Below are 12408 nucleotides of genomic sequence, written 5' to 3'. Positions count from 1 at the left end.
TTTGGATCAGGCCCCTCCCCCCAGTGTCTTGAGATGCTCACTGGTGAGTAGCCATGCTTTACAAATACTGATTGATTGATTGATACTTTGACAATAATTTCCAAACCTAAATCCTGCAAATTATGCTCCCATTGCATTCCATAACCCAAGTTCAGTTTAAGCTCATAACGTCTTGGTGGTGCTAGCTCACCCTCTGGCCAGGTGCCACAGTTTGATTCACATTGTTGTATTTTTTTTTTAAAGCTTGGTCAGAAGACTGTTCTACCTTGGACTCCCTGTTGTTATTCCTCAATATGGGAATATTTTCTGTTTTGGGCGGGAGAAACTCAGACCGCCCCACTCAATGGTGCTTCACCTGAGCACGCCTCAGTGGAAAGAGTCTACAATGCCTGTCGACTCCTATTTCAGGTTCATCTCCCACTGAGGCCCAGCACCCGGTATCGAACTGATCAGGCCAAGGGATTTGGGACTACAGCAGGGGCCACCAAAATGTGGTGCTAAGCTTATCCTTGGAGGAGCCGGGACCCTGAGGCCACTCCTCACATCTCTGCTGCCTTGATCCTCTGTGGGTGGATGAGCCATGACCCAACACTTACAGACATAACCTAATGGCAGAGCCCAGCGCTAATATGGCAGGGGTTCAGGGCTGCACATGAGCACTGAGATCACAATGGAAGCACCAGAGAGAGGAAGAGACAAGCACATCCTCAAAGGCTGTGTAATGTTTCTTGACCATTCTGACATTAAGTATATACAATTTTGAGGCTGTTTGTCACAGGTGTATTCGGATGACTGGAGCAGGTGCCAGAGCTCCTTTACAGTAAAGTGCACCTGCCATTGCTGGCTGCTAGCCATGCATCATCCTGCTTCTACTTACTTTAGGATTGGGGATAGCAAATTTCACTCTTTCAAAGTCCAACACTCTCCTTGCTATTGCTTATGTTGGAGTGAAAATAGTAAATCTAACTTCTCCAAAGTCTAAAACTTTCTCTGCTTTTGCTTATTTTACAGTGGGAATAGTAAATTTAACCTCATCAAACTTCCACACTTTCCCAACTGATGCTAAGGTTGGAGTAGGACTAGCAAATCAAAGCCATCCTAAGAGTGACACTTTCCCTGTTTTTGCCTATATTGGACTGGTAATAGCAAATTTGACCCCACTAAAGTCTCACACTTTCCCTAATGTTGCTCAGGTTAGAATGGGAATAGGATGTCTACTTCCTCCAAAGTACAGCACTTCCCCTACTGTCCTCACATTAGTGTGGGAATATTAGATCTAACCCCTTCAAATTAAATTCCAACACTTTCCCTACTATTGCACAGATTGAAGTGAGAATGGTAAATCTAACTCTTTCAAAGTCTAATAACATTTCTCTGGTTTTACTTAGATTGGAGGGGTAATAGCACATCACACCCTACAAAGTTCAGCTCTTTCCCTACTGTTGCACAGAATGGAGTGGGAGAAATGAATATAAGCCCCCCCCAAAGTCCAAAGCATTCCCTACTGTTGATCAGATTGGAGTGGGAATAGTAAATGTATAACTCCTCCAAAGTCCAACATTTGTGAGAATTGTAAATATAACTTCCCCAAAGTTCAATACTTGCCCTGCTGTTGCGCATATTGGAGTATGAATAGGAAATGTAACCCTCCAAAGGCCAACACTTTCCCTGCCTTTGTTTATGTTGTAGTGGGAATAATATATGGGTGTGTGTGTGTATATGTGTTTATTGATATATATATATATATATTTACGTGGGGTATATATATATATATATATATATATATATATATATATATATATATACATATATATATATATATATATATATATATATATATATATATATGTGAATATATTTGTATATTTATCTATTTGTCTTCAGTCATTCACAGCATTCAGTAAACTTGGGCAAACAGACACTTCAATGTACTCCAAATAAGAATGAGCCCACAAACAATTGCTATAGGTGCAAGCATTTGATTACAAATATTATCCCATCCGCATTCTTGATAGTGGATTACAGTATTAACCCCTTGGCTGCTTGGCCTTCCCCACCACCAGTGCTTTAACCTTTTGTGGCTATTTGGGGTACTTCAAGCTTAGTGCTCCTTAACATTATTTCCACATAAGGTATCCATGCCAGATTTGTGTCATTTTTGTCCAACATCCTGGGAATTGTAATAGTACCCAGTGTTTGTGGATTCCTCTGGAGGAGGCCAGGAAAATAGGCAAAATATCTCAACATTTTAAGATTATTTTAGAAAAATAAGAAAAATATGCTCCAGATAAAAGTGGCAATTTTTTCCCTAAATATGGCATCCACAAATGGTTGCTGGACCAAAGTCACCATCATCCCAGCTTTCAGAAGCATGCAGAGCTGAATAAAAAAAAAACATTTTGTACCACAGTTTTGGCATTTTGCAATGAAGCAGTTTGTGGTAGAAACCAGTGTGAAACCCCATGGGTGATACTGAAAAGCTATACATTTCCGGAAAGCAGACAGCATTTTGAATTCAACAAGGTGTCATATGTGTCAAGGAAAATAACTATTGAAATAAAGGAATATTAAAAATGCTTATGAAAAAAAAAGCAATTGTGGCAACATTTTCATTTGTAACTTTTTGTCATGATGACAGATTTACAAAACCAATATATCATTACGTCTGCCTGACCCTTCTGATTGCAGGGATATATAAGGTTTGTAGGTTCTCAAGGATCCCAAGGTACCCAGAGCCAACAACTGAGATGCACCATACAATGTTTTTTCATTGAGTACCAAGTATAGACCAATTCTTATAGCAAAACAGACAGAATGAAAAATTAAAATCAAGAACACTCATGTATTTCTGAAATGGGCACAAAATATAGGGCCTCATTTACAACAAACTGGTGCAGCGATCATGATGCAGCAGTTTTCTTGCGCTGCCCTGCGCCCCCCTACCGACACCATGGTAGCCCTGTATTTGCAATACTATGCACCATGGCTCTCAAATTTCTGACACAGTTGTTTCACTTTGCTGGACTAGCATCAAAACTTTTGGCGCTAGTACAGCAAAGCTCAGGGAGGCCCATTTAAAACAGCCTAGTGTCACTTAAATGCCTGCTCTTGAGCTGGCATTAAAAATGGCGCTAGAATGTTGCAGTGAAATCCTATAGATTTCACTGCGACATTCCTTAAGGCTTCCTAGTGGGGGAACGCCTTCCTTGCATACATTATACCTTGTGCAGGTATAATGTGGTGCAAAGGTTTACAAACTGGTGCAATGGTCTCATTACTCCAGTTTGTAAATGAAGTTCTTTGTGGGGGACTGTTGTGCCACTGTAGCATCAAAAACATTATGCTACGGCAGAACAAGGGGCTTACAAATGAGCCCCACAGAGTTTAGAAGCATAGGTCATTTCTACGACTCTGAATTTTTGGGTACTCATACTAGCTTATGATTTGGAGGGTATGTTTCTTATACACTGGCTTACATTTGAAAGGAACAAATGCAGCAAAATCCAATAGGTTATAACAAATGTTGTACTTTTCTCTGCTCCAACAAATCTCTCAATAAAAATGGTACCTCACTTTTGTGGGTAGGCCTAGTTCCCTGGGCAGGAAATGGCCCAAAATGCACCATGGATGCAGCACATTTTTCCACAAAAATCTGGCCTGTTTTTCCAATGTGGGTAGCTCAAGATTTTGAACTCTAGCTCACCCAGCACATAGGGAAACCTAGCCAACCTGTAAATTTTTTAAAACTACACACCTAGGAGCGTCTAGGGTGGGCTGGCTTGCATTGCTCTCTGCCCCATGGTATACCGAAGAGCTTAAGGCACTTCAGTGGTCATGCAGAAAGCAGAAAAGAAAATTGAAACTAGACCCTGGCCCTCTAGAAAAAGTGAAGCTCAGGGAGTTATGAGGAACATACAAAAGTGCTATTAAAGCCACTAAGTCAAGCTTCTACTCCCAGAAAATCAGGCGTGCAGGCAATGTTTCCAAAGGATTGTTCACAGTGGTAAAGGCCTTAGCCGCTCCGACCCATTCTCAGGGGCTAGAAAATGCACAGATGTTCTGCAATAAAGTAGCTGAGTTCTTGAGAGACAAAATCTTAAAGATTCACTCAGAATTTTCAATCCCACATACAGATATGGGGAAACAGGATACTGGTACCCACAGCGGAGCTGTTGGGAGGCAAACCTTAGCAAAGTTTGCCCCTCTAGTGACTAATAAAATCAAGTCCCTTCCATACGGGATTCACTCGGGGTCCCCGAATGACCCCTGACCACCCTGAGTGTTGCAAATGGTAAGCAAACCTATTGCAATGCCATTGGAGATGTTGTATGCAGAAATGTTGGTATCAGGTGTGTTCCAGGCCACCTGGAAAGAGAACATTGTTATGCCCATCAAAAAAATTAAACGGGAGGGGACCCAGGTGATCTCAAAAACATACATCTCATTGCTCTCTTGCCTATGTTTGCCAAGATTCTGGAAAAACACATCAAGAGCTTGCCACTTTTCTACTGGTGCTTGACTGTTTGAATACCTCCCAACTCGGATTCCAGAAAAATCACAGTACGGAGTCCTCCCTGATTGCCACTACAGATTCCATTAGAAAGCAGGTAGATCAGGGAGGTGGTGCTTTTCTAATCCTATTAGATTTATCAGCAGCATTTAACACAATTTCACCCTAGATTCTAGCACATTGCTTACATCTGGTAGGTTTGAGGGATTTGGCTTTGAGCATCTTGGAGAACATAGAACATTGACAGTCAGGTGTGGGGACTTTAACTCAGCCCCATTTCACCTTCCCTGTGGATTTCCCCGGGGATCATCCGTCAGTCCGACCCTCTTTAACTTTTATGTGGACCCTCTGGCTAAACTGGGTGATCCTACAATTTCCAGGTGTCCTCGCCTCGCTGACGGCATCCAAATTATTGTTTCCTTTCAAGACATTGTGCACATTACAACAAATCTACATGAAAGAAGTCAGTAACTAGATGAACCAAAACTGCCTGAAAGTGAATGGGGGCAAAACTGACGTGATCATCTTTGGGGCGAATACCTCTATCTGGAATCAAAATTGGTGGACCGAAACTTGTGGGACCCTACCTACTCCCATTACCGCAGCTAAGAACCTCTGGGTTATAAGTGACTCAGCTCTAACCTTCATTGCCCAGGTAAACAGAGTCACTAATGCCTGTCTCTTGATGATTAAAATTCTAAAAAGGAATCTGCCGTTCATACCACAAGAACTAAGAGTGCGAGTAGTTCTGGCCCTCGTCATATCCAGACTGGACTATTGTAACGCCTTATATCTAAATATAAATCAATCATCCATGAACAAGCTGCAGCTCAGTCAAAAGGCAGCCGCCAGGCTGGTGCTTGGGCTACCCAAGTTTGCATCCACTCAGGAGGGCATGAGGGAGCTGCACTGGCTACCTGTTAGGAGCCATATCATTTTTAAGGCACTGTGCAATACCACAAAGCCCTTCACTCTCAGGGTTCAGTATAATTGCAAGCAGCGATTAATTGATACACTCCCAGTCACCTATTAAGATTCGCAGATCTTAGGATGGCACGGATTCTGAGGAATAGAAGGGTAAAATGGGGAGACAGTGCCTTTTCAGTCGCAGCTATGGAACTCGTTTCCAGTACAAATTAAGGGTATTTCACCCCTCCTGCCATTTTGAATGCAACTAAAGAACTGGTTGTTTTCACTATAGTTCTCTGGATAACATCAGCCTCTCTTATCTGTCTAGTGCTTCGATACGTCTGGTCTGAATGCTTTATAAGTAACACAAATACAAAATACAAATACATCACTTTTTTACCCATAATCCCTTGCAAACCTCAAACTTTGACTATAAACACACTCTTGCTTTATATTTCTAGAAAGGACTGGAATCTGTGAGGAGCCACAAGCTTCCTTCCACCTGGCATTTCCCAAGGTCTACCAATACAAATGGTACCTCACTTGTGTGGGTGGACCTAGTGCCTGCAACTGGAAACTTCCACAAACGGAACAGGGACATTGTTTCACCAAAAAACATGTCCTTTTCTCCAGTGTGAGTAACTCAAGATTTTGGACCCTAGCTCACCCTGCACCTAGGGAGACCTGTACATTTTTAAAATCTAGACACATAAGGGTATGCAGAGTGGGCTAACTTGCACAGCTTTCACCACAATTTGTGTACCCAGAATGCCTTGCAAACCTCAAACTTTGATTAAAAAACACCTTTTCCTCACATTTCTGTGATAGAAAGTTCTGGAATCTGATGGGAGCCACAAACCTCCTTCTTTGCGGAATTCCCCCATGTCTTACAATAAAAATGGTACCCCACTTGTGGGGGTAGGTCAAGTGCCTGTGGGAGGAAACAACCCAAAACCCAACATGGACGCTGCATTTTTCCACCACAAACAAACCTTTTTTCCATTATAAGGAACTTGAAATTTCGGACCCTAGCTCAGCCGGCACCTATGGAAATATAGCAAACCTGTAAATTTTTTGAATACTTGACACTTAGGGATATGTAGGCTTTCACCATGCTTTTTTACTCAGAATCCCTTGCAAGCCTCACACTTTGACTAAAAACACATTTTCCTCACATTTCTGTGATGGAAAGTTCAGAAATCTGTGCAAAGCCACAAACTTCCTTCCACCGGACATTCCCCCAGGTCTCCAAATAAAAATGGTACCTCACTTTTGTGGGTAAAGTGCCTGCAACAGGAAATGGCCCAAAACTTCTGGTGGCGATAATGATAACTAACGTGAGTGTACTTATTAGTCCTGAGATCAGGAACCATTTATGGAAACCTATGAAACCCAGACATTTATGAAAAGTAGAGGTATCACTTGTGTGGATTCACCAAAGCTGTTTTACACAGAATACCTTGCAAAATTGAAACGTGAATAAAAACACTTTTTTCCCTTGCATTTCTGTGACAGAAACTACAGGAATATGCAGGGATCCACAAACTTCTTAGCATCCTGCGTTCCCCAACTTGTCCTGATAAAAATGTTACTCCACTGGTGAGCCTGGGCCTAGTGCCAATGACAAGAATAGGTTACACAAGGGTCAAAGGTATTCCTTCCATGAGGGCTACTGTTGGCCCTAGGGTGATCCATTCCTTATACGGGCACAGGCACACAAGTAGGGTAGCATTTTTATTAGGACAAGTGGGGAAGCACGGGGTGGTAGAAATTTTGTGGATCCCTGCATATTTCTGCAGTTTACGTGACAGAAATTCAAGAAAAAAAATTGTTTGTATTGTGTACATGCAATCTTTCCTGTGACCCCTAGGGTGGAAGGGCAACCTAAGGGTTTAGCTTTAGTCCCTCCTGGTATACACTCTCAAGCTGTACACATAGCCTGTAGAGCTCTCACACAGCATGTACACCATAGGAGCTCCCTTGCTCGCAATGTACTGCCTGAACAGCAGCCGCCCTTTGTACAGGATCAAGGTCTCATCCACTGCTATATTCTTCCCAGGAGTATAGCTCTCTTGAAACCTGGCAAATAAATGTTCCATGACAGACCAAATTTTGAACAACCTGCCATGGTCTGGATGGTCCCAGGGCAGTGCAGCAGAATTGCTATTGAAATGCAGCATGCGTGGCAATAGCAAAAAACGATCTCTGCTCATGTATGGTGCGAAGATGGGGGTTATCCAAACCATGCAAGTCAACCAGTAGGACTTCAAAGAGGGTTACTTAACTAACGCCGGTTTGGGTGTAAGGCCCAAAAATATCTTCAAGTCCTCCAGCAAAGGGGGTGTCCACTGGCATGCCCTAGAACAGCACTCTAGAGTGCCTCCAAGCTCCCTCAGAAATTGTTTGACACACAAACTTGTTTGCAGCACAATTTCCTGAAGGAAGTCAACATCCAAAAAGAGATGGATGTAGTCAAATCAAATAGTAACTTTATTTCGGCTAGAAGCCATAAAATTAAACAATAAGACGCCATAACATAATTGTGCAACATATCAGTTATAAGAAAGAGAAAATGGCAAAAAGGTAATACAGTTTGCTTTAAGAGCCCTGAATAAATTATAAAATCACATAGTTGTAGAAAACAGTGCAAAACAAGCATTATTCTTAAAATCTTAAAATCCCAGAATATAAAATATAAAATTATCAGGTCATTATATCTTGACTTCAATCAATTAAAACTTGTTATGTTGGATAAATATAATCTAAGACCAATATGTTAAAAACACACGATTATAGCAATTCTCTAGTTCTTATAGCCCATATATTCTGCAAATATCTCGCGGCTGGGGGAACTATTTTGTATAAGAGAGATAAATTAGGCAAAGCTTACCACAGTTTACTTTAAGAGCCCTACATAAGTTATAGAATCACAGAGTTGTAGGAAACTGGGCAAACAATCATTGTTCTTAAGATCTTAAGATCCAGAATAAATAAATATAAAACATTAGGCCATTATATCTTAACTCCAACCAGTTAAGACTTGTTATATTGAATAAATATGATCTAAGACCAATGTGTTAAAAACACACTATTATAGCAATTCTCTGGTTCTTATGGCCCAAGCACTTTGCAAGTATCTCGCAACTGGAAAAACGATTTTGTCATTTGTGTCAGTTGTCAAAAGGCGTAATGCTGTATTCCATTCCCTTATCCCAACTGACCTACATAACGGAGCAATCCACTTCTTCCTAGGTGCAAATATCTAGGACAAAAAACATAAAGTGTGCAAGTGACTCTTTTGTCTTTTGACAATAATGGCAGTATATTAAGTTACAGTCCTCCAATTTCCATTGCGCTGTAAATGTCTTGAGCGGGAGGGTCCCTAATCTAAATTTGATGAATAGTGTAGTCAATTGGCAACAAATTGTCTGTGTTGACTTTACATCCAGCGTCACCAGTAAAAGGTGGAATGTTGGGGTTGAACTAAGTTGGGGGCCTGCAAAGAGAGCACTCTGTCTGTGTGCCACCACACATGCCTGCTCTCTTGATTGGGCTAACCCGATGTTGTCCTGCTGCACAGACTGTGCTTGCAAAGGCACATCACAATTGTCCTTATTGTCTTATTCAGAATCACTGGAGGAGGAGCTATCGGAAGGGACTCAGCAGACTGAAAAACCACTCCCAGATTCTTCTCCATCGTCCTCTCCCTCAGATGTTGTCTCAGTATCTGCTGTCTCAGTCGCTGATCCAATCTCAGAGCTGTCCTCCAAAACCTGAGTTAGGGCTAGAGTCATCCAACGAGACACCATGAAAGCTACTGGCTAAACTGTCCCTCTGAAACACTAGTCTATGTAGTAGCCAGATATGTTGTTCGCAAAATTGCTGGTGGGTGGGTGTGTGTGAGTGTGTGTGATGTGTGCAACAGTAAATGTCAGTCACTTTACCTTCGCTTCTTCCCTCAATAAGCAGGTTCTATAAAGACACTGAAAAAAAACTAAATACATTATTACTTCACCTTGCCACATACCTATCATCACAGCCTTGAGCTCTGGCAGCACCCAGTGCAACAATAATTTTTGGCACTCCCCATCCCATGACCCCCTCCTTGGATTCCCTCACTAGCACCCAACAAAGGTGTCCTTCATCTCTCTATAGCCCCCTCACACATACATTTTTATTTGTTTTAAAGCAAAGGTAGTGTCTGCCTTTACTAATCCACTCTGCTATTCACATAAAATACAGATCTGTTCTTTGCAGCAGGCATATAAACCTTCTGCGCTATTGTATGGCATCAAACCTGCCACTACAGAAAAGTCTGATCTCTTTCCCTAGCTGGAACATAATCACAAGTGCTATCTTGACCTTTTTATTGCTGCCTGAAAGCTATATATGCCTGATAGATATACATCTATCTAGAGATGTATAGATACATATCTCTTATAGCAATACTCTCTGTCTCTCTCTCTCTCTCTCTCTCTCGATATGTATAGATATATATATAGGGACATGTTCCTGCACAAAACAATCCAGAGAGGCATTTTCCTCTTTCTAAGTCTACTGCAGAATGGAGCACACATGGAAAGAGGAAACAACATGGAGAAATAAAGATATTTCTCCTCATTGAGCCTGCCCTGGGGAGGCATACAGTTCTGACGCATTCCCAGGTTTACAGATTCTTGTAAATCAGAGATTGCATCAAAATCCATGGGTGTTGCGTGGGAACACCCACCGCAACTTCCATGATGTGCCTTCCTGACCCGGTGTAAGGCAACTCAGTGACTTGTGCTGCATTGCCTTATACCATATCTACAAGGCCACGAAAATCCACGCAAAGTGGTTTTGTGTGGCCTCTATAGATATGGGTCTGGGCTTGTAAGCTTGTAAGTAAGCCCTAAAGTCTTTAAATATTGCCAAAGTGTGAGTAGATCAAAAACCTTATGTTGAAAAAAAAAGCCTCCTCCAACTTTGATAACAAAAAGATATGCTCACCAATCAATACTGTGAAAGAGCCAAGACATATGGGGGCCTTAATATATTAGTCTGACCCGTGCAACTTTGAGTTATAGTCACACCCTATCATAAAGAATGGTTACCTATTCCTGACTAATCCATAACAAATTCTTATGTGAGAGAGTACATGAGAATCCTGTTCCCTTTTAAGTCTCCCAGTCTTAACTTTGCTAGGAAGAAGCGGAGCATTAGATCATTACTGGAAACCGTCCACCATGCGGTCACAATGAGGGAGTTCTAAAAATACACTGTACTGGGTTTATTCAGAGAGTATGCTTCGTCAAGAGACTGGGACAGGTGTGTGCTTAATCACGCTATAGTCAAACGAAAACCAGGAATTAGGAAACTTGCACTGTGGATAAAATAAATAACTGTGAAAGTAAAAGAGAGAACTCAGATTAACAAAGCATAAAAATCGTATAGACAGTACACATCACTATTGCAAAGTAAACAATATGTCAAAGTCTTAATTACTTATAGAGCCAATAAGGCTGTATCTTCAGCTGATAAAGGTAAGCACTATAGTTTGTAATTCCATCCAAGCATGAGTGCATATCTGAAATATAATACATTGAAAACAATGACTTGAATATGGTCTATAATTGAGCACTTCCTGCTAAAAAGTGGCAAGGGTTAGACTAAGGCCCAGATTTATGTCAAAGTGACGCAGCGCTTTGCTGTACCAAAAATAGAAGCACTGCACTGTGCCACTCTAGAAACGCAGAGGTGCGCCGCACTTAGAAGAATACGGCACACCCCTGCATTTTCCCCTGCTCTGGCGCTGAATTCAGCTGCCTAGAACCAATGTAGGCATCCTTGCATCATAGTACAAGAGTAGCTGTATGGAGGGGATAGATGGTTTATGTGCAGAAAGGTTCCCCTTCCTACACATAAAAAATCTGAATCTAAAATGGTGATTTGGAACTTCTATGTGTGCTGCAAAATGCAGCACACATAGAAGTTACAAAGTGTCATTTTGAATGATTGTTTATGTGCAGGAAGGTGTTCCTTCCTGCACGTAAACAGTCGCCCATGGCATTTTGCTTCTTCAGCACACAGAAAAAGCAAAACACGAGGAAGAATAAAAGCATTCCTCCTCATTTTGCCATGCTAACGCCACCCCTGGTGTGGCATTAGTTGTTGGTGGTGCCTCAGGTTTACGACAATTCGTAAATCTGATGGTGCATCAAAAGCAATGGGTGTTGCGGTGGAACACCCACTGCAACACCCATTGCACGCCCCTCTGACGCAGACTACTGCGTCGGAGGGGCCCATATTCACAAGGAGGCGTAACGCCACAAAAAAGTGATGTGACACCTCCTTATAAATATTGAGCAGTGCTTAGCGCCACCGGAGCGTCGCAACAAGTGACGCTCAGTGGCGCTAAGGCTTCTTAAATATGTGATCTTGCATATTTACTTGAATCTTACATAAGAGGCTTTACTGGGAGTTATTATGCAGTTAGGCGCACTCTTGACTGCCTGGTAAGATGGAAGTCACCTTACTCAACTCACCTCCCTGTTCCAGAAGTGTGAGACTGAGAGACACAATCAGTTTTCTCATAAATCGACCACTGTTGGACTTCACACTACACATATGCAAAAAGTTCTGTAATATTTACAGTAGGGACCAGAGTTTGAGTTCCGTGAGCTTCCACTATCTCTTTTTCAGCATCCTCTGTGGTTGCCATTTTAACTACTTATGTATGTTGAACAATATCACTGAAAGGGAATAAAGAGCACCTGGTGTGTAGGAAAGGAAATATCCTATTATTCTGTGGTGTTTTATTGAGCAAATGAAAAAGTTAAGATGAACATATTACAACACCAAACACAAGGGATCACTGCAATCCTTAACTGGGCCACAAATGCTCCAACTACTGAAATACTACAGACACTATAAACATTTCCTGGGATCACACTGTACAAACCCCATGAAAAATAGGGTTACTTTTAATAAATAATGTCTCAGTGTCTGCT

This window comes from Pleurodeles waltl, chromosome 2_1 (genome assembly GCF_031143425.1).
Source record: "Pleurodeles waltl isolate 20211129_DDA chromosome 2_1, aPleWal1.hap1.20221129, whole genome shotgun sequence".
Lineage (NCBI taxonomy): Eukaryota > Metazoa > Chordata > Amphibia > Caudata > Salamandridae > Pleurodeles > Pleurodeles waltl.
The sequence above is the reverse complement of the archived record's forward strand: the minus strand, read 5'-3'. Positions refer to the sequence as shown.